The sequence below is a fragment of the Pongo pygmaeus genome, chromosome 22, assembly GCF_028885625.2.
Source record: "Pongo pygmaeus isolate AG05252 chromosome 22, NHGRI_mPonPyg2-v2.0_pri, whole genome shotgun sequence".
Classification (NCBI taxonomy): Eukaryota; Metazoa; Chordata; class Mammalia; order Primates; family Hominidae; genus Pongo; species Pongo pygmaeus.
Genome location: NC_072395.2, coordinates 27,234,286 through 27,256,311, shown reverse-complemented (window position 1 = coordinate 27,256,311; position 22,026 = coordinate 27,234,286).

Below are 22,026 nucleotides of genomic sequence, written 5' to 3'. Positions count from 1 at the left end.
TTCTTTTTGAATTTTTTTCAAGCAAGACTGTTCAGTATCATGTTGGCATTGATATAAAAAGAAGCAGACCATTGTTAACATTAAACTGTTACTGAGATTTCAAAGGTAGAGGACATTATCATTTCTTATTTTTCTTTATGATACAGTGCTTGTAACATAGTGCTTCTGAAATAGAAAGCACTTTTTGGAAAATAAGTTTAGTGAATAGCCAAGTAATTTCTTACATATAACTTACAAAAGTAATACCATCTAGGCTAAGCTATTAAAAATATCAGTACATCAGTAAATACTCATTATATTGACTGACCAGAGCTTATCCATTTTTGGTCATTCTCATCTAGATATACACTTTCAGGCTAAAGAGAGATTTCCTTCCTTTTTCATTTGGTCATGAATGGAAGTCATCAATTTTTTTCTGACTTTCATCTTAATGGTTTGAAATAAAGAGTCAGATGCATGGCTTTTCAATTTCTTTCACTACTTTATTTTATTACTTGATTATTTTAAGGTCAAAAGATTTCCATTTCCAAAATACATAATAGAAATGATAAAGCAGTAAAATTTGGACTTAAAATAATATGGACATTTTTCTTACAAGTGTCAACATGATTTACAAATTATTAAAAAGGCAGTAAAATTTGAACTTACACAGCATAAACTTTACTTAAACCGTCAAATACATGGTTTTAAAGTTATTTTATTAATCTATCACTAATAATTATTTTTCTTATCAACAGAGAAAGTGAGGTTTCCTAAGCCATCACTAGAATTGGAAACACTAGATTTTATATATTAATTTCTTTTCATTGACCTAAACTCCACATTTCTGCTGTGTTCATCTGAGGTCACGTCCATATAGTCAAATAGCTGAAGGAAAGGTGAGATTTTTAGTCAAATCAAACTCCAAACATCATTTTTATCTAAATTATCTGGAGAATTGAATAAAAATTTTTTTAAGTCTGTCTGTAGAAGAAAATTACATCAATTTTTCATTTAGCTAGAGAGGTCCTGACCACAGTGTCTTCTGTTGAATTTCTCCTCAAGGTAGGATTCCAAAATACCTGCAAAATGTGAAACAGTGTTCCTCGTACGGGTAAGGTAGCATCTTCACAAAAATTCTGTCATGATTCATTTGAAAAATAATACCTTCTCATGTCTAAAATAGTTTTTCATGAGAAAAACATTCTGTAAGAAAAAACAATTGGCCTGATCTTAGAGGAAAATGTTATTAAAAATTGTGTTATGGAAACAGATAACATTTTCTTTATCTTTGTGAGTTTTTTCAACATAAATTTTGGTCGGAGAAATCATTTCAAAATAGAATAGAGTCAGAAATAATCAGTACAGAAATGGTTTTGTTGAGAACTGTTAAGTGAAAAGGCACCAAGTGAAGCCCTCATCTATGTTTGCATAAAAAACTGTTTTCATCCCTAAGAAGCTTGTAGCGTTTGGTGTTTCTAGAAAGCTACCGCGGAAGTGGTGCTGTAGGGGATAGTGATTTTTTTTTTTTGCCTACTGATGTTCCTTAATGGCAGCAGCCTTCTCAGAAAAAATGGAAAATTAATATTGTATAGCAAGTTCTACATATCATCACTCTATTCTCTAACACTTAGTGTTTAATGTACACAAAGAGCAGCCACTTGTGATATTAACAAACTTATTAACACCTGTTGACAAAGATCTTTGAAGACAAATCTACACGCAAGCTTTTTCCTTAGCGAACAACACGAATAGTTTCCTTAAAAGGATAAAGCTATTTTGAAATTTCCTCAACCATTCCATCCCAGTGGGGGGATACTTACATGGTAGGACTGTTTGGCCAAAGTGCTTGAAGCATTAGGACACAACAAAGATGGTTTTGAAATGTTTTCTTGCTCAAAATACATTTGTTGTTAGGACACGGCTAGTGCTCATTTTACATTCCATGCCTGAAGTGTTTAACACACTGTGGTACAGGTTTCTGATTCTGTGTTGGTCAATTTTGAAATCCATGCGTCAGTAGTAAGTGTGCTGATTAGTAGAGTGGGTAACTTCTGGGAACTCCCCTTTCTTTTATTGACAATTTCTTTGTAAAGCAGATGCTAATCCTACAGGCTATTAATAAAGACTGGAACTCCCTTGTTCATTAGACACGCAGTAGGAAAATGGGTAACATAGCTGTAGAAATATATTTGCAATATGTTCTCTTTGCACAATTTGCATATAAATACTGCTTTCCCTATTTACTCAAATTAGCAATGTGTAATGGAGCACTCATAGCCTTTTTGTAGGTTCCTGTGACCTTTAATTGGCACTCATTTCAGACAATTGCTATTTTAGATATTGCTATCTCCATCTTTTGCAATTAAGTTTCAAAGTTATCATCATGGCACTTTTAATATTTAGAAATTTCTTTTTTTATCTTTGGCTTTCAGTTGAAGACTATTATTCACCCCAGTGGACTCATCATGTTGGGGACTTTCAATTGCTACTTTAAAAAGAATGCTTCACTGAAATAGGTCTCATCCCATCAGGAACATAGAAAAACAAGCACCAGGCCGGGGCGCGGCGGCACAGGCCTATAATCTCAGCTACTTGGGAGGCTGAGGCAGAAGAATCGCTTGAACCCAGGAGGCGGAGGTTGCAGTGAGCCGAGATCGCGCCACTGCACTCCAGCCTGGGCGACAGAGAGAGACTCTGTCTCAAAAAAAAGTAAAAAAAGAAGAAAAAAAGGAAAACAAAAGAAAAAAGAAAAACAAGCAGTTGTTTACCTTTTGGCTTAAGCCAAAAGAACCTCAAATGAAAGAAACAAACAGATGCCATTAGAAAATGCACTAAAGATATGATGAAAGCTTATCAGAAATAATAATAAAAAATCAAATGTAGCACATCCTATGTACCTGGCACTGTTATAGGAGCTGTGTTTGTATTAACACATAAGTGTTTGAGGTAGGTACTGTTATTATCCCTATTTGCCAATGAAAGAAAGAAGGCAAGAGAGCTTAAGGAAGTTTTCCTAATTGCCCAGCTAGAAGGCAGGACAGGTACAATTTGGTGCTAGGTCATTAGGCTTCAGAATCATCCCTCAGTCATCATATTTAATCACAGGCTTCATGCCATTAATGTCTTTGCTCCAAAGTCTTCATTTGATTGTTTTTTTCTAACTTGTTATTTTTTTGAGCAAACATTCTTGTGAACTTTCATATTTTTAATCCTTCTTTATTGAGGCTTAAAAAAGATTTTTAAAAAATAGTAAAATGTATTTGCTACAAAACTGAGCACTAATTTTTGAGAAGTTGTTCTAAGCTTTCATTTGTTTCTGGTCTGAATCATCAGTCACAAATTCTGAATAAGGCTGATCTTATATTATTGCCACGTTCAGGTCTCTAGAAATAACTATTATAGGAAATGACCTATCATTCTTATGGATTTTATTGAATGATGAGCTCAGCTGCTTATACAAATCATTTTATTTTCCTTCTTTAATACGTTTATCAGCAAATTAGGAAGCAGTATTTCGTTTTGTGTTGTTACTCAAAATAAGAGGATTTTACATTTGTAAAATATGTTTTTATATCTTAGCCCATTATCTATTAAAAACAAAACCAATAAAGTTTTGTCATTTATAACTATTTTCTAAATTGGAATTATTTTCAGAATCAATAAATGCGATGTTATCATTGCCTTAAGATGCTTTAAAAAAAATGAAGTAAAGGAGACAGACTGAAGCTAGAATTTAGCAAATGGCAAAGGAAAAACAATGACCTCTTGATTGTTAGATCAAATGCAGTTGAATTTTGACCTATATGTGATGGCCTTGTCCACAGTTAATGGCTAAATTGATCTATTTTTTGATGATTTTGGGTTTTTTTAATTAGCATTAAAGATCAATTTTTGCCTTATTGCTCAGGTTGTCATGTAGTTTATTTGATTTTGTCATTGGAAGATAAAGGATTGCTCACTTATCAATCAAGGATATGTCCCAGGTAAAGATAGGCAATAAGGATGCTAGATAATTTAGTTGAAGAAATGACTAATGTTGAGGAATATAACTTATTAGTATTTAACCATCTTGGCTATTATGTTTACCACATTTTGTAGATAGCACAGTGCATGCGACTTGTTAAATGCCCCTTGGTATATGATGATGCTCTAGAGTCGATGCCAAGTCAGGCAAAGAGCCTTATAGCCTTTGGTTTATAATCTGGGACAGAAACAGCAAGCACAATTTTAAAATGTAAGTTTCAATAATGAATATGTTTATATGTGGAAAGGTATAGTGATAACTGCACTTTGTGGTACCAAGGACCGTTTGAGAATATCTAACAAAGGGAGTTGGAAGAGGTCACCCTGCCTTCTAGCTAGTCAGAGATAATTCATTGATGGAGTGTATTTTTGAGAGCAGTTAGAAAGAGAAGGAAATAACTGGTAGTTGGCTTTATTTCAGGTAAGAAAAGGCATTCTAGGAGTAGCCTATAACATGGGAAAATACAGATGTGGAATGCAATGCAGCACAGGAGGCAAAGTAAAATGTGGACCTGGAAATAGACATCAATGAAAAGAAGATAGAGCTAAAAATTGAAGACTTCCCTTAATTCTCTGAAAGAAATACACCTTTTAATAAAGCCAGAGAGTTGTGGAAATACCGTTTGTACCCGGAAAAAATGTATGGAATATGTTAGCTTTAAATTAAAGTCCTATCCTATAACACATTAGTCATGAAGTATATTCTAGAGCACTTTCTTTACCTGTGTTTGAAGTACTGGAAAACATTCATTAAAATTTTATTTATACTTGGTGATAGGCAGATTATTCCCTAGAACATTGTCTAAATGCTGCTGAGAGATGTAATTTGACTAGTAAATTAATGGTTTCTGGTGATCTTAATGTTAACATAACATTTGGAGGCATTGCTCATCAGGGGTGCAATATTGTGTTTCACAAGATGCATGAGACAAAGGCACTTAATGAGTTTTGGCTGAGCTGCACATATTGTGCACAATTCTGTTCAAACTGTTACAGGCTTTCTGCCAAGATACGTAGGAGAAATGGTCTAAAAGATTAGTAGAAGAAATGGTCCCATTCCCTGCTGTGCACCCTTGTGACTGGTTTGTCAACAGTTGGAGAAAATTTTGGAAAAAGCAGTAAACAGTTAGTGTCAGTTAATAGAAGGGTGGTCCTCTCAATAAGATTTAAGAACAGGAAAATAATGACTCTGGTATAATATTTCCTTTTTTGTGTAATTCCAGTTTTAATAGGTAATGGCTACTCCTATTATTCATTATTCATGCTTATTCACATTTTAAATAAATCTTTCCTGTGATAAATTCCATGTGATATACTTCTAGAAAATGAGATGGCTAGATACATTGCAAGTTTAATATTCCATTTTTGTAATATGACAAAAATTTAAAATTATTCATATCTTCATTAAATTTTAAAGATAAATAAATAACAATTAAAGTTGTTGCCCATTAATAGTCTGCAAATGAAATGTGGCAAAGGCTGTTATCCTGCATCATCTACTGCTTAGAGGACATACATATATAAGCATTATTCTTCAGTTGAAGAATCATTGTACAATAGAAAGATAAGTTGTCTATAAACCTTTCAACTTAAACAACTGGAATAGTTTTATTAAAATGTTTTTGCAAATTCTTCAGTATATTTTATTTGCTTTCATCACCACTTGTATATTATCTAAAAAATAGCTATCTCTATTTTATCCATGTATACATGTTTTCCATACTAACAAAACTTCACATTTTTGTTATACCATTACAAAATACATTAGCTGACATTTATTGAATGTTTGCTGTGTGCCAGGAACTATTCGAAGTGCTTTACATATATGAATTCATTTAAATCTTATAAAGATCCTGTAAGGTAATTACCATCACCAGCATCATTTTATAGAAGAGAAAACTAAGAAACTTGTCTAACTCTCACAGCTAGAATCTAGTGAAGTGAGGATTTATTTCCAGTAGTCTAACGACTGAGTCAGGCTGGCACACCACTATGTATAATAACATTTCCAGATTACTGGAAATAAATGTTTGTGGTAGGTAGAATTGAATAGTCAAATGTTTCAAAATGAGAGAATATTTTTAAGAGCATATATGTTCTACTTGGAAGAACATTGTAGTTGAACTAAGATTTGAAATAATTGTTTGCATTCAGTACTATTTTTTCTCTTTTATCATTTTAACCACTTTTTAGTAGACAGTTCAGTAACATTAAGTACATTCACATTGTTTGGCAAGCATCACCACTATCCATCTCCCGAACTTTTTCATCATCTCATTTTGACCCATTAAGTTCCGTTCTACTCTCTAACACTATTCTTCTATTCTGCTCTCTATCTCTATGAGTTTGTCAACACTATTATAAAGTGATTAAACAGTTTACATTCATTTCAAATTGGTTAATATTTTATGCTTACATTTTCAATTCTCGTTCAGAGTACAAAGGTAAAATTTAAATCAATTTCTGTCTGGATAGTCACAAATTTCCTATTAGAAAAGTCTGATTAATGAGACTTTACTAAGAATTCCAAAATGTTACCCTACTACCAGTATTGCTGGTGGTGACTTGGATGTTGGTGATACCATTTGGGCATCTGATAACGAGAAAATTCTTCTCCTTGACCTTCAGAAATATACTATTCCCTTGACCTTCAGAAATATACTATTGAATCTGTTAACACTTGTAAACCTATTTTGAGATTCTTTTCAGTCCTCTTAGCCCTCTAGTTTACAAGCAAACACCATGATGACCAATCAAGAAGCAAACAATAGATGTCAGGGATTCTGGCTGTCTCCCCCTGATATGTCCTAGACCGCTTTTGTTTTTATTTTGCATTTTTGTTTTCAGGAATGATGAGTGCTGGCAAATAGAGAAGAATGTTTATTTTGAACCAAATCAAGCAATGAACTTGGAAATTACTGCCTCAAACAACCTAAGAAGGATGTCTTTATTTTATTTAAGAATATGGTAACAATGGTGGCCACATTCGTGTCCAGTGAGGAGAGCATCCTCATATAAATACATAGAGTCTTACTTGGATCCTCCACAAATTTATATGACATTGAAAGGAAAATTATCTGATAAATTCAGATATCATTACCTCATCTCTTATCTTGGCTAAGCCATGAACAAACACCAATGACGACATGAGTCCAGGATGTGAATCAACAGACCAGGTATCCTCCAGGGACCATTTTTTTGGAGCTTGGGATTTCCTAAGTAGTCCATTTAGGGGCCCTGGGAAATTTGCCACATCCCATGTGAAAGCAACATGTTCTCTTTGGCCTGATGTAATAACTGACACATAATCTGTTCCAGATTTCTTTTCTGTGTAAGAAATTACAAGAGAAAAGAAATGAAGTATGGTAATACTTTACGTAAGTATACTATAGAACATCCCTGACAATCATGTTTCCTAATGGGGAAAGAATAAATACTAAAATTATAGGCTTAACATAGCATAATCTCTACTAGCTCACTACTACCAAGAATGAAATAGACAATTGGTCCATCAAGATTCCAGTGGAGTGTATAAGTTTGTGTGTGTGTGTGTGTGTGTGTGTGTGTGTGTGTGTTGGCAGAGCTTGGAGAGTTCGGATATACATATTAGAATTATTTGTGAGACATATTCAAACTATCCTTTGCTACTTCCCACTCCAGTTCTCTAGGAAACAATCTAGAATCTTTTGAGGGTGGAAATCTGTATTATTTGTAAAAGTGCTTTTAGTGGTTGTGGTACTCCCCCAAAACATACTTTCACACATTCTTACACGCTAACACACACAGACACTGACACATCCATTGAGAACCATCTAAAAAGGAGAGAAAAAGAAAGGCTAGTCAGCGGCAGGTCTAGACTAGTTAGTTTGCTACACATTTGGGAAAATAGGGGCAAGTCAAACTGGGGATCTCAAGTATATTTTCACCAACAATCTTAGTAATACTGAGAACTAGAGGAAGTTGTGGTAGTTATGAAAAATAGAGAACAAGCTGAAAACATGCACAGAGCCAGGCTAGGAAGCATCAGTGGGCCTGTGACTGGGGCCATGGAGACATAACCTGTGGATTTAACAACACAAATGTAGACCCATGAAAATAAGTAACAAATCAAGTTAACATGTTTTAAGACAAACATTGAATTATTTTGTTTTTCGAGACTTGCTATTAACAATTTATTTTTATAATTGTTTAATTAAAATAGATCTGTATGATTCATTAAACATGTATGCCTAGGGTCACCAACTTGTCATACTTTGCTCAGGAATTGCCCAGTTTCAGCATTGAAAATCCCATGTCTCTGGAATCCCTATAGTTTTGGGCAATCTATGATGGTTGGTCACTTTAAGCTCAAGACACATTATTTATAACTGTAGCTTTAGATGTTATGATACACATATTAATTATGCTTTCCTGTTGTGTATTTTGTCTGTTTCCAGCTTCAGGAAAATAAGTAGTAAACAATATGGTAAACTTTCCTTTGAATTACAAAACTATAGTTTTGAAGCAGATATTTTTACTTTCAAAGGAAGGAGACAAAATGTTATTGAAAGTAGTTGCATTTAATGCTTAAAGTGATAGTTTCTAAATTGAATGCCTGGCTGGTGACCAGATGTTCTAGAAATGCATCTTAATTGATTATAATGTCTGGCTTCAAAATGCACATGCATATGTTTGGAAAATCTGCCTTTCGATGTATATATCTTCCTTACAGATAATTAACTCTGATGGAAAGGAAAAGGGAACAGGTGTTAGGGTCATTGTTCTTAGACAACTGAATGAAACCTGTTTCTTTTTCTAATGGAAGTGTTTTGCACCATCCATTGCACTTCAAGCATTTCTTTAGAAACTTATACATTGTAATACATTGGGTTTTAATTTTTATTCAACTTAAAACATGTTCTAATCTTATTTTTAACTTGCTCTTTGCATGGGATATTTAGAAGCATATTTTTTAATCTCCAAATATTTGTGGTTTTACAGATATCTGTTATTGATATATAATTTAATTTTATTATAGTCAGAGAAAACACTTGGTATGATATAATTTCTTTTTAATTGGTCGAGGTTTGTTTTATGGCACAACTGTTGTCTATCTTGCTGAATGTCCACTTGACAAGAATGTTTAATCGGCTGCTAGTTGGTTAAGTCAGATGATATTGTTATTGAAGTCTTGACATGTAATGATTTTCTGTATATTTGTTCATTCAATTACTGAAAAGGTTGTGTTGAAATTTTAATCAATAGTTGTGGACTTGTGTATTTTTCCTTTTAGTTGTATCAGTTTTTGCTCTTGTTTTTTGGAACTCTTTTGCTAGGTACACATCTAGGATTTTTATGTTATCTTGGTTATCCTTTACCATTATTAATTTTCTCTTCATTCCAAGTAATATTTCTGTTTTTGAAGGCTACTTTGATATTAATATAACCCCTCCAGCTTTCTTTGGAGGTGGGCTTGCATGGCATATTTTCTATATCAGTTTTCTTTTAACCTTTCCATATTTTTATATATAGAGTTTGTGGTATACAGCATATATTTGGCTCTTGTTTTATTATTTAATTTGACCACTGCTGTATTTTACTTAGTATTTTTAGACCATTTACCTTTAATGTAACCACTTTTATGAGGTCTGGTTAAAATCTTCCCAGCCTGCTAGTTGTTTTCTATTTGTTCCACCTGTTTTTTCTTCTTTTCTGCCTGCTTTTGAATTTTTATTATGATTCTGTTTAACATGACTATTGGTTATGATTTAGACCTCTTATTACACTAGTACAAACTTATCCATGATTCCACTTTCTGTGGTTTCAGTTACCTGTGGTCAACCATGATTAGGAAATATTAAATGGAAAATTCCAGACATAGATAATTAATTTTAAATTGTGCACCATTCTAGGTGGCGTGATGAAATCTCATATTGTCTAGCTCTTACTGCCCAGTATGTAAATCATCCCTTTGTCCAGCATATTCACACTATATATCTACCCACCTGTTAGTCACTTAGTTGCTGTATCAGTTATCAGATGGAAGAACACATAATATATACAGGATTTGGTACTATCTGGGGTTTCAGATAGCCATGGGAGGTCTTGGTATGTATCTCCTGCTGATAATAGGGGACTACTGTAATTAAATTATTTTAGTGCTTTTTTAGGGTATAACAATATGAATCTTTAAAAATATGTATTATTAATATTTTTGATTGTCAAATTATAATTGCATACATTTACGCAAATTGGTGCTTTGATATATGTATACATTCTGGCATAATTAAATTAAGCTAATTAACATATTCATCACAGCCAGGCGCGTTGGCTCACGCCTGTTATCCCAGCACTTTGAGAGGCCGAAGAAGGTAGATCACGAGATCAGGAGATCAAGACCATCCTGGCTAACATGGTGAAACCCCGTCTCTACTAAAAAATTAGCCAGGCGTGGTGGCGGGCACGTGTAGTCCCAGCTACTCCGGAGGCTGAGGCAGGAGAATGGTGTGAACCTGGGAGGCGGAGCTTGCAGTGAGCCAAGATTGCACCACTGCACTCCAACCTGGGCGACAGAGTGAGACTCCGTCTCAAAAAAAAAAAAAATTCATCACCCTGTTTACCTATCAGTTTTTATAGTGAGACATTCGAAATTTACTTAGTTATTTTGAAACATATAACACATTGTTATTGACTATAGTCACCTTACTGTGCAGTAGATCTCAAATCCTCTTTCTCTTCTCTGTCTGAAACTTTACATTCTTTGATCAACAGCAACTTCCCATTCCTACAGTCCCTTTATTACCCAGCCTCTGGTAGCCATCATTATATTCTCTACTTTTATGAGTTCTAATTTATTAGATTCCACATATAAGTGAGATCATGTGCTATTTTTGTCTTTCTGTGCCTGGCTTATATTACTTAGCATAATGTCCTTCAGATTCATTTATGTTGTCACAAATGACAGGACTACTCTCTTTTTAAAGACTGAATAGTATTCTATTGTGTATGCATACCACATTTTTTTTATCCATTTATCCACTGATGGAGATTCAGGTTGTTTTTATATCTTGGCCCTTGTGAATAATGCTGCAATGAACATGGGAGTGCAGATATCCTTTTGACTGATGGATTTCAGTGTTTTTGAATATATACTCAGAAGTAGGATTACTGGATTGTATAGTGGTTCTACTTTTAGTTTTTTAAAGAACTTCCATAACATTTTCCATAATGGTTGTAGGGTTTTACATTTCCACCAACAATATTTGAGTTCCCTTTTCTTCACATCCTCTCCAACACTTTTTATCTCTCATAATTTTTAAAGAAGTCAACAGGTGTGAGGTGATATCTCACAGTGGTTTTAATTCGTATTTCCCTAATAGTGCTAAGCATTTTAAAAATGTACCTATTGGCCATTTGTATGTTTCCTTTTGAGAAATATCTGTTCAGGTCCTTTGCCCATTTTTTAATTGGGCTATTTGTTGTTGTTGCTTTGCTATTGAGTTGTTTGAGTTCCTTATATATTTTGGATATTAACTTATTGGATGTATGGTTTGCAAATATTTATATTTCCTCCCATTCTGTGGGTTGTTTCTTTCATTGTGCAGGAACTTTTTAGCTTGATGCCATCCCACTTGTCTATTTTTGCTTTTGTTACCTGTCTTTTGGGGTCATATCTAAAAAGCCATTGCCCAAACCAATGTCATAGAGCTTTTCCCTATGTTTACTAGTAGTTTTACAGTTTCAGTTCTTAAATTTGAAAGTCTTTAATATATTTTGAGTTGCTTTTTGCATATGGTATTATATTAGGTTCCAGTTTTATTCTTCTGCATATAGATATACAGTTTTCCAGCACCACTTATTGAGGAGATTGTTCTTTCTTCATTGCGTGTTCTGGGCACCTTTATTAAAAATTTGTTGATTGTAAATAAGTGTAATTATTTCTGGGCTTCTATCCTGTTCCATTGGTTGATGTGTCTGTTTTTATGCCAGTAGCATGCTATTTTATTACAATTACTTTATAATATATTTTAAAATCAGACAGTGTGATGCCTCCAGCTTTGTTCTTTTTGCTCAAGATTATTGTGATTCTTTAGGGTCTTTCGTGGTTCTATAAGAGTTTAAGGATTGTTTTTTCCATTACTGTGAAAAAAGACATTGGATTTTTTTTTAGTGTGGGAGACTGGAGTTTTATTATTACTCAAAATTAGTCTCCCCAAGTATTCAGGGAGCAGAGTTTTTAAGGATAACTTGGTGGGTGAGGGGAAGCTGGTGAGCCAGGGTGCTGATTGGTCAGAGATGAAATCATAGGGAGTAGAAACAGTCTTCTTGCACTGAGTCAGTTCCTGGGTGGGGGTCACAAGATTAGATGAGTTAGTTTATTGATCTGGGTGGTGCCAGCTGATCTATCACATGCAGGGTCTGCAAAATATCTCAAGCATTGATCTTAGGAGCAGTATAGGGAGGGTCAGAATCTTGTAGATTCCAGCTGCATGACTCCTAAACCATAATTTCTAATATTGTCGCTAATGTTAGTCCTACAAAGGCAATCTAGTCCCCAGGCAAAAAGGAGGTGTGCTTTGGGAAAGCATTGTTACTCTCTGTTTAAACTATAAACTACATTTCTCCCAAAGTTAGTTCAGCCTATGCCCAGGAATGAACGAGACAGCTTGGAGATTAGAAGCAAGATGGAGATGGTTAAGTTAGCTCTGTTTCACTGTTCAGTCATAATTTTGCAAAATTATGGCTTCAATCCCTCCCTTTGGGTTTTATAACAATTTAGTCTTAAGGTGTATGCTATGAAGATGGGAAAAGGCCATCGATCGCTCTGGCCACAAGGTGAGAAGAATGGAACTGCTTTGCAACTGTCTGAGAATACTCATGCAGGCATAGCTGGGCTTTCAAGGCTAGCATGGTAAAAACATTATTACTTCCATCTACAGTTTTAGTACAGTATTTAAGTGAACTGTATACTATAAGGTAAATAATGAGTCCTAGGATGAGGAGTACAATTCCCAATTTTAAAAGCAAAGATTTGAAAGCATTAGTTTGGAGACTTCTAGCCTACAAAGAATTTAGAATTTAGTCTAAATGGCAGGAAAAAACTTCAAGAACAGCTAACAACAGTGTACTATAGTTTTTCTTTTGAAGCATAATTTTTCTCTCTCCAGTCTCCATTTTTTAAAAAAAAAATCATGATAGAACTAATTTACAGTTTATAAAATAGAACTTTAGTCTTACTGTACTTGGTCTGATTATTTGCATAAAGTACAGTAAGAATAATTATTTTTCATGTAGGCTTTAATTGGCTTTCATGGAACTCTATTCTATGAAGCATCTCAGATAAGAATTTTTAAAAGCCAAGTCCAGCCATGGGTCTGTACCCTCAAATATCTTTGAGTTGAGCAAACTCCTCTTCTCTTGAGGTCCCAAGATAACTAGTCGGGTTCCCAGGCCCATTAGAAAGTGACATTCTTTACTTACCACAGGTCAGAAAACTTGTACAGAGACTCTGTGCACAAAGTATGAGGCCAGATTCCTGAACGGGCTTTAATTGGCTCTATAAGTCAACTTTGATCTTTGATTCTTTAAAGGGAGCATGCCACTCCAGTCAAAGTCTTGGTAAAATGACCAATTTCTCCTACTGGGTCCTATTACAAAAGAAAACAGATTCTTATTGCACTTACACAATTAACTATACTACCATAAATTGAGAATACGCAGACATAGTTCCCAAATTCTGGAGAAATCAGGTAGAGAGAAACATATATGCTATATATTTTGTTCACAGGAGTATATTATTTTACTCATTTGTTAAAAGTTGCCAATAGAATATTCTAAAGAAATAGGTTATCTTGACTCTGAAAACAAGAGGTTTAGCAGTGTTTAACACATTAGTTTTCTGTGAGAGTCCTAGAAGTTTGTTTTTTTTCCTCTATTTGAATATCACAATTTTTAAAGTATCAGGGACCTACACTGAGAGTCCTATATCTGATTACAAACTGCCTTTTGAAAAGGACAAAAGCAAGACAAAATGTTTGTGGATGACAAAATAATTAGGATAGCCACTATTAAAGCTGCAACTGACTAGGAATTTTGGTTACTTCTGTGGCATACAACAATTTTACATGACAATGCTAATTATTAATAATGTACACTAAATCATGTCAGAATTATAGAAGTTTCCCATAATTTTTGGAACACGTACTAATAACACATTTATACAAAATGCAGTCCAAAGAAAACCAAACACCATTCACTCTTCTATTTGAAAGTTTTTCCTCTACTCTTTTTTTTTGAGATGGAGTCTCTTGCTCTGTCACCCACGCTGGAGTGCAGTGGCGCGATCTCGGCTCACTGCAAGCTCCACCTCCTGGGTTCACGCCATTCTCCTGCCTCAGCCTCCCGAGTAGCTGGGACTGCAGGTGCCTGCCACCACGCCCAGCTAATTTTTTGTGTTTTTAGTAGAGACGGGGTTTCACCGTGTTAGCCAGGATGGTCTCTATCTCCTGACCTCGTGATCCGCCCACCTCAGCCTCCCAGTTTTTCTTCTATTCTAATGTCACAATCTCCAGAGTTATTAATCACAATCCTGCATTTAAGAACACCTGTTAAATTTTATAGCTTGTTATAAAAATATCTTTTAAAGAGGACTAAAATAAGATAACAATTGTCTGTGAATGACAAAAACATTTTAGGATAGCCATCCTAATAGGTGTGGTGCTAATTCATTGTGGTTTTGATTTGAATTTCCCTGATGACTAGTAATGTTGAGCACCTTTTCACAAATTTGTCAGCTGTTTGTATATCTTCTTTGGAGAAATGTCTATTCATTTCCTTCACCCATTTTGTAATTAGTTTTTTTTTTATTTTCTTTTTCTTTGTTTTTGTGTTTTGTTTTGCTGTTGAGTTGTATGAGATCCTTGTATATTTCGGATATTAACCCATTTCATAGGGTGCTATTTTCTGTTGCTTATAACAGAATACCTGAAACTGTGTGATCTATTAAGAAAAGAAATTTATTTCTTAGGGTTATGGAGTCTGAGATGTCCAAGGTAGAGAGGTATATCTGGTGAGAACGTCTTGCTGGTGGGGACTCTCTGCAGAGTCCTGAGGCAGTGAAAGGCATCACATGGTAGTGAGGGGACAGATCATACTTGCTTAGCTCTCTCCTTCTCTTATAAAATCACCAGTTCCATCCCCATAACCCATTAATCCATTAAACTACTAATCCATGAATGGATTAATTCATTTATGAGCCCTCATAATCCTGTTAACTTTTACAGGCCCCGCTTTTCAATACTGCCGTTTTGTGGATTAAGTTTCTTGCTTATAAAATTTGGGAAACACATTAAAAGCATAGCAGTTGCCTTTTTGTTTTGTTGATTGTTTCCTTTGCTATGTAGAAGCTTTTCAGTTTTACATAACTCCCACTTATTGCTTTTGTTGCCTGAGATTTTAGTGTGATATCCAAAATATTATTGCCAAGATCAATGTCAGTGAGCTTTTTTTCTGTTTTCTTCCAGGAGTTTTATTGTTTCAGGTCTTACATTTAAGTCATTAATCCATTTTGAGTTGGTTCTCCTGTATGGTGTAAAACAAACACCCAATTATATTATTTTGCATATGGATATCTAGTTTTTCCAACACCATTTATTGAAGAAACTGTCCTTTCCTCATTGTATATCTTTGGATCTCTTGTTGAAAATTAATTGACCATATATGCTTGGGTTTATATCTGGGTTGTGTATTCTGTTCCATTGGTCTATGTCTCTTTTATGCCAGTACCATACTATTTTGATTACTAGAGGTTTGTAACATAATTTGGAATCAGGAAGTGTGATGTCTTCAGCTTTCTTGTACACTTGCTCAAGATTCATTTGGGTGTTAAGGGTCTTTTGTAGTTATATATTAATTTTAGGATTTTTTTCTATTTCTATGAAAAATACCCTTGGAATTTTTGATAAGGATTACATTTAATCTGTAGATTGCTTTGGGTAGTATGGACATTTTAACAATATTAATTCTTCTAATTTGTGAACATGGAACATCTTTCCATTTACTGTGTCCACTGTAATTTTTTTATTGTTTTATAGTTTTAGTATCCAGATCATTCACCTTCTTAGTTAAATTTATACGTTAGCATTTTTTTCTTTTTGATGCATTTTATTTTTTATTTTTTATCTTTTTTACAGTCTTTTCTTACAACTGTGTTTTGTTTCTTTTTTTAATTATACTTTAAGTTTTAGGGTACATGTGCACGATGTGCAGGTTTGTTACATATGTATACATGCGCCATATTGGTGTGCTGCACCCATTAACTCTTCATTTAACATTAGGTATACCCCCTAATGCTATCCTTCCCCCCTCCCCCTACCCCACAACTGTCCCCAGTGTGTGATGTTCCCCTTTCTGTGTCCATGTGTTCTCATTGTTCAATTCCCACCTATGAGTGAGAACATGCAGTGTTTGGTTTTTTGTCCTTGCGATAGTTTACTGAGAATGATGATTTCCAATTTCATCCATGTCCCTACAAAGGACATGAACTCATCATTTTTTATGGCTGCATAGTATTTCATGGTGTACGTGTGCTATATTTTCTTAATCCAGTCTATCCTTGCTGGACTTCTGGGTTGGTTCCAAGTCTTTGCTATTGTGAATAGTGCCGCAATAAACATATGTGTGCATGTGTCTTTATAGTAGCATGTTTTATAATCCTTTGGGTATATACCCAGTAATGGGATGGCTGGGTCAAATGGTATTTCCAGTTCTAGATCCCTGAGGAATTGCCACGCTGACTTCCACAATGGTTGAACTAGTTCACAGTCTCACCAACAGTGTAAAAGTGTCCCTATAGCTCCACATCCTCTCCAGCACCTGTTGTTTCCTGACTTTTTAATGATTGCCATTCTAACTGGTGTGAGATGGTATCTCATTGTGGTTTTGATTTGCATTTCTCTGATGGCCAGTGATGATGAGCATTTTTTCATGTGTCTTTTGGCTGCATAAATGTCTTCTTTTGAGAAGCGTATGTTCATATCCTTCACCCACTTTTTGAAGGTGGCGTTTTTTGATGGTGGTTTGTTTTTTTCTTGTAAATTTGTTGGAGTTCATTGTAGATTCTGGATATTAGCCCTTTGTCAGATGAGTAGATTGCAAAAATTTTCTCCCATTCTGTAGGTTGCCTGTTCATTCTGATGGTAGTTTCTTTTGCTGTGCAGAAGCTCTTTAGTTTAATGAGATCCCATTTGTCAATTTTGGCTTTTGTTGCCATTGCTTTTGGTGTTTTAGACATGAAGTCCTTGCCCATGCCTATGTCCTGAGTGGTATTGCCTAGGTTTTCTTCTAGGGTTTTTATGGTTTTAGGTCTAACATTTAAGTCTTTAATCCATCTTGAGGTAATTTTTGTATAAGCTGTAAGGAAGGGATCCAGTTTCAGCTTTCTACATATGGCTAGCCAGTTTTCCCAGCACCATTTATAAAATAGGGAATCCTCTCCCCATTTCTTGTTTTTGTCACGTTTGTCAAAGATCAGATGGTTGTAGATGTGTGTTATTATTTCAGATGGCTCTGTTCTGTTCCATTCCATTGGTATATATCTCTGTTCTGGTACCAGTACCATGCTGTTTTGGTTACTGTAGACTTGTAGTATAGTTTGAAGTCAGGTAGCATGATGCCTCCAGCTTTGTTCTTTTGGCTTAGGATTGACTTTGCGATGCAGGCTCCTTTTTGGTTCCATATGAACTTTAGAGTAGTTTTTTGCAATTCTGTGAAGTAAGTCATTGGTAGCTTGATGGGGATGGCATTGAATCTATAAATTACCTTGGGCAGTATGGCCATTTTCACGATATTGATTCTTCCTACCCATGAGCATGGAATGTTCTTCCATTTGTTTGTATCCTCTTTTATTTCCTTGAGCAGTGGTTTGTAGTTCTCCTTGAAGAGGTCCTTCACGTTCCTTGTAAGTTGGATTCCTAGGTATTTTATTCTCTTTGCAGCAATTGTGAATGAGAGTTCACTCATGATTTGGCTCTCTGTTTGTCTGTTATTGATGTATAAGAATGCTTATGATTTTTGCACATTGATTTTGTATCCTGAGACTTTGCTGAAGTTGCCTATCAACTTAAGGAGACTTTGGGCTGAGACGATGGGGTTTTCTAGATATAGAATCATGTCATCTGCAAACAGAGAAAATTTGACTTCCTCTTTTCCTAATTGAATACCCTGTATTTCCTTCTCCTGCCTAATTGCCCTGGCCAGAACTTCCAACACTATGTTGAACAGGAGTGATGAGAGAGGGCATCCCTGTCTTGTGCCAGTTTTCAAAGGGAATGCTTCCAGTTTTTGCCCATTCAGTATGATATTGGCTGTAGTTTGTCATAAATAGTTCTTATTATTTTGAGATACGTACCATCAATACCTAATTTATTGAGAGTGTTTAGCATGAAGGTTGTTGAATTTTGTCAAAGGCCTGTTCTGCATCTATTGAGATAATCATATGGTTTTTGTCGTTGGTTCTGTTTATATGCTGGATTACATTTATTTATTTTCATATGTTGAACCAGCCTTGCATCCCAGGGATGAAGCCCACTTGATCATGGTGGATAAGCTTCTTGATGTGCTGCTGGATTCAGTTTGCCAGTATTTTATTGAGGATTTTTGCATCGATGTTCATCAGGGATATTGGCCTAAAATTACCTTTATTTGTTGTGTCTCTGCCAGGATTTGCTATCAGGATGATGTTGGCCTCATAAAATGAGTTAGGGAGGATTCCCTCTTTTTCTATTGATTGGAATAGTTTCAGAAGGAATGGTACCAGTTCCTCCTTGTACCTCTGGTAGAATTCGGCTGTGAATCCATCTGGTCCTGGACTTTTTTTGGTTGGTAAGCTATTAATTATTGCCTCAGTTTCAGAGCCTGTTATTGGTCTATTCAGAGATTCAACTTCTTCCTTGTTTAGTCTTGGGAGGGTGTATGTGTCCAGGAATTTATCCATTGCTTCTAGATTTTCTAGTATATTTGCGTAGAGGTGTTTATAGTATTCTCTGATGGTAGTTTGTATTTGTGTGGGATCAGTGGTGATATCCCCTGTATCATTTTTTATTGAGTCTATTTGTTTCTTCTGTCTTTTCTTCTTTATTAGTCTTGCTAGCGGTCTATCAATTTTGTTGGTCTTTTCAAAAAACCAGCTCCTGTATTCATTGATTTTTTGAAGGGTTTTTTGTGTCTTTATTTCCTTCAGTTCTGCTCTGATCTTAGTTATTTCTTGCCTTCTGCTAGCTTTTGAATGTGTTTGCTCTTGCTTCTCTAGTTCTTTTAATTTTGATGTTAGGGTGTCAATTTTAGATCTTTCCTGCTTTCTCTTGTGGGCATTTAATGCTATAAATTTCCCTCTACACACTGCTTTGAATGTGTCCCAGAGATTCTGGTATGTTGTGTCTTTGTTCTCGTTGGTTTCAAAGAACATCTGTATTTCTGCCTTCATTTCGTTATGTACCCAGTAGTCATTCAGGAGCAGGTTGTTCAGTTTCCACATAGTTGAGCAGTTTTGAGTGAGTTTCTTAATCCTGAGTTCTAGTTTGATTGCACTGTGGTCTGAGAGAGAGTTTGATGTGATTTTTGTTCTTTTACATTTGCTGAGGAGTGCTTTACTGCAATTATGTGGTCAATTTTGGAACAGATGTGGTGTGGTGCTGAGAAGAATGTATATTCTGTTGATTTGGGGTGGAGACTCTGTAGATGTCTATTAGGTCTGCTTGGTGCAGAGCTGAGTTCAGTTGCTGGATGTCCTTGTTAACTTTTTGTCTCGTTGATCTGTCTAATGTTGACAGTGGGGTGTTAAAGTCTCCCATTATTATTGTGTGGGAGTCTAAGTCTCTTTGTAGGTCTCTACAGACTTGCTTTATGAATCTGGGTGCTCCTGTATTGGGTGCACATATATTTAGGATAGTTAGCTCTTCTTGTTGAATTGATCCCTTTACCATTATGTAATGGCCTTCTTTGTCTCTGTTGATCTTTGTTGGTTTAAAGTCTGTTTTATCAGAGACTAGGTTTGCAACCCCTGCCCTTTTTTGTTTTCCATGTTCTTGGTAGATCTTCCTCCATCCCTTTATTTTGAGCCTATGTTTGTCTCTGCATGTGAGATGGGTCTCCTGAATACAGCACATTGATGGGTCTTGACTCTTTATCCAGTTTGCCAATCTGTGTCCTTTAAATGGAGCATTTAGCCCATTTACATTTAAGGTTAATATTGTTATATGTGAATTTGATCCTGTCATGATGTTAGCTGGTTATTTTTCTCGTTAGTTGATGCAGTTACTTCTTAGCCTCAATGGTCTTTACAATTTGGCATGTTTTTGCAGTGGCTGGTACTGGTTGTTCCTTTCCATGTTTAGTGCTTCCTTCAGGAGCTCTTTTAGGGCAGGCCTAGTGGTAACAAAATCTCTCAGCATTTGCTTGTCTGTAAAGGATTTTATTTCTCCTTCACTTATGAAGTTTAGTTTCTGGGTTGAAAATTCTTTCCTTTAAGAATGTTGAATATTGGCCCCCACTCTCTTCTGGCTTGTAGAGTTTCTGCCGAGAGATCCATTGTTAGTCTGACAGGCTTGCCTTTGTGGGTAACCCGACCTTTCTCTCTGGCTGCCCTTAACATTTTTTCATTCATTTCAACTTTGGTGAATCTGACAATTGTGTGTCTTGGAGTTGCTCTTCTCGAGGAGTATCTTTGTGGCATTCTCTGTATTTCCTGAATTTGAATGCTGGCTTGCCTTGCTAGATTGGGGAAGTTCTCCTGGATAATATCCTGCAGAGTGTTTTACAACTTGTTTCCATTCTCCCCGTCACTTTCAGGTACACTAATCAGATGTAGATTTGGTCTTTTCACATAGTCCGATATTTCTTGGAGGCTTTGTTCATTTCTTTTTATTCTTTTTTCTCTAAACTTCTCTTCTTGCTTCATTTCTCATTTGATCTTCCATCACTGAGAACCTTTTTTCTAGTTGATTGAATTGGCTACTGAGGCTTGTGCATTTGTCATGTAGTTCTCATGCCATGGTTTTCAGCTCCATCAGGTCCTTTAAGGACTTCTCTGCATTGGTTATTCTAGATAGCCATTCTTCTAATTTTTTTTCAAAGTTTTTAACTTCTTTGCCATGGGTTCAAACTTCCTCCTTTAGCTTGGAGTGTTTTGGTCATCTGAAGCCTTCTTCTCTCAAGTCGTCAAAGTCATTCTCTGTCCCGCTTTGTTCCATTGCTGGTGAGGAGCTGCGTTCCTTTGGAGGGGGAGAGGCGCTCTGATTTTTAGAGTTTCCAGTTTTTCTCTTCTGTTTTTTCCCCATCTTTGTGGTTTTAGCTACCTTTGGTCTTTGATGATGGTGATGTGCAGATGGGGTTTTGCTGTGGATGTCCTTTCTGTTTGTTAGTTTTCCTTCTAACAGTCAGGACCCTCAACTGCACGTCTGTTGGAGTTTGCTGGAGGTCCACTCCAGACTCTGTTTGCCTGGGTATCAGCAGCAGAGGCTGCAGATCAGCGGATATTGGTGAACAGCAAATGTTGCTGCCTGATCATTCCTCTGGAAGTTTTGTCTCAGAGGGGTACCCAGCTGTGTGAGTGTCAGTCTGCCCCTACTGGGGTGTGCCTCCCAGTTAGGCTACTCAAGGGTCAGGGACCCTCTTGAGGAGGCAGTCTGTCTGTTCTCAGATCTCCTGCTACCTGCTGGGAGAACCACTAATCTCTTCAATGCTGTCAGAGACATTTAAGTCTGCAGAGTTTTCTGCTACCTTTTGTTTGGTTATTCCCTGCCCCTATTTTAAATGGGACTATATTCTTAATTTATTAAAGTATAGTGTGTGTTGTTAGTGTATAGAAATGTAACTGAATTTTGTATGTGGATTTTGTATCCTGCAACTTTATTGAACTTGTTTGTGAGTTCTAACAGCTTTATGATCAATAATCCATTAAAAAGATCATAACCATAACCAAGTTGGATTTATCTGAAGTGAAAGACCTCTACGATAAATGGTTTAAAATATTAATGCAAGAAAGTA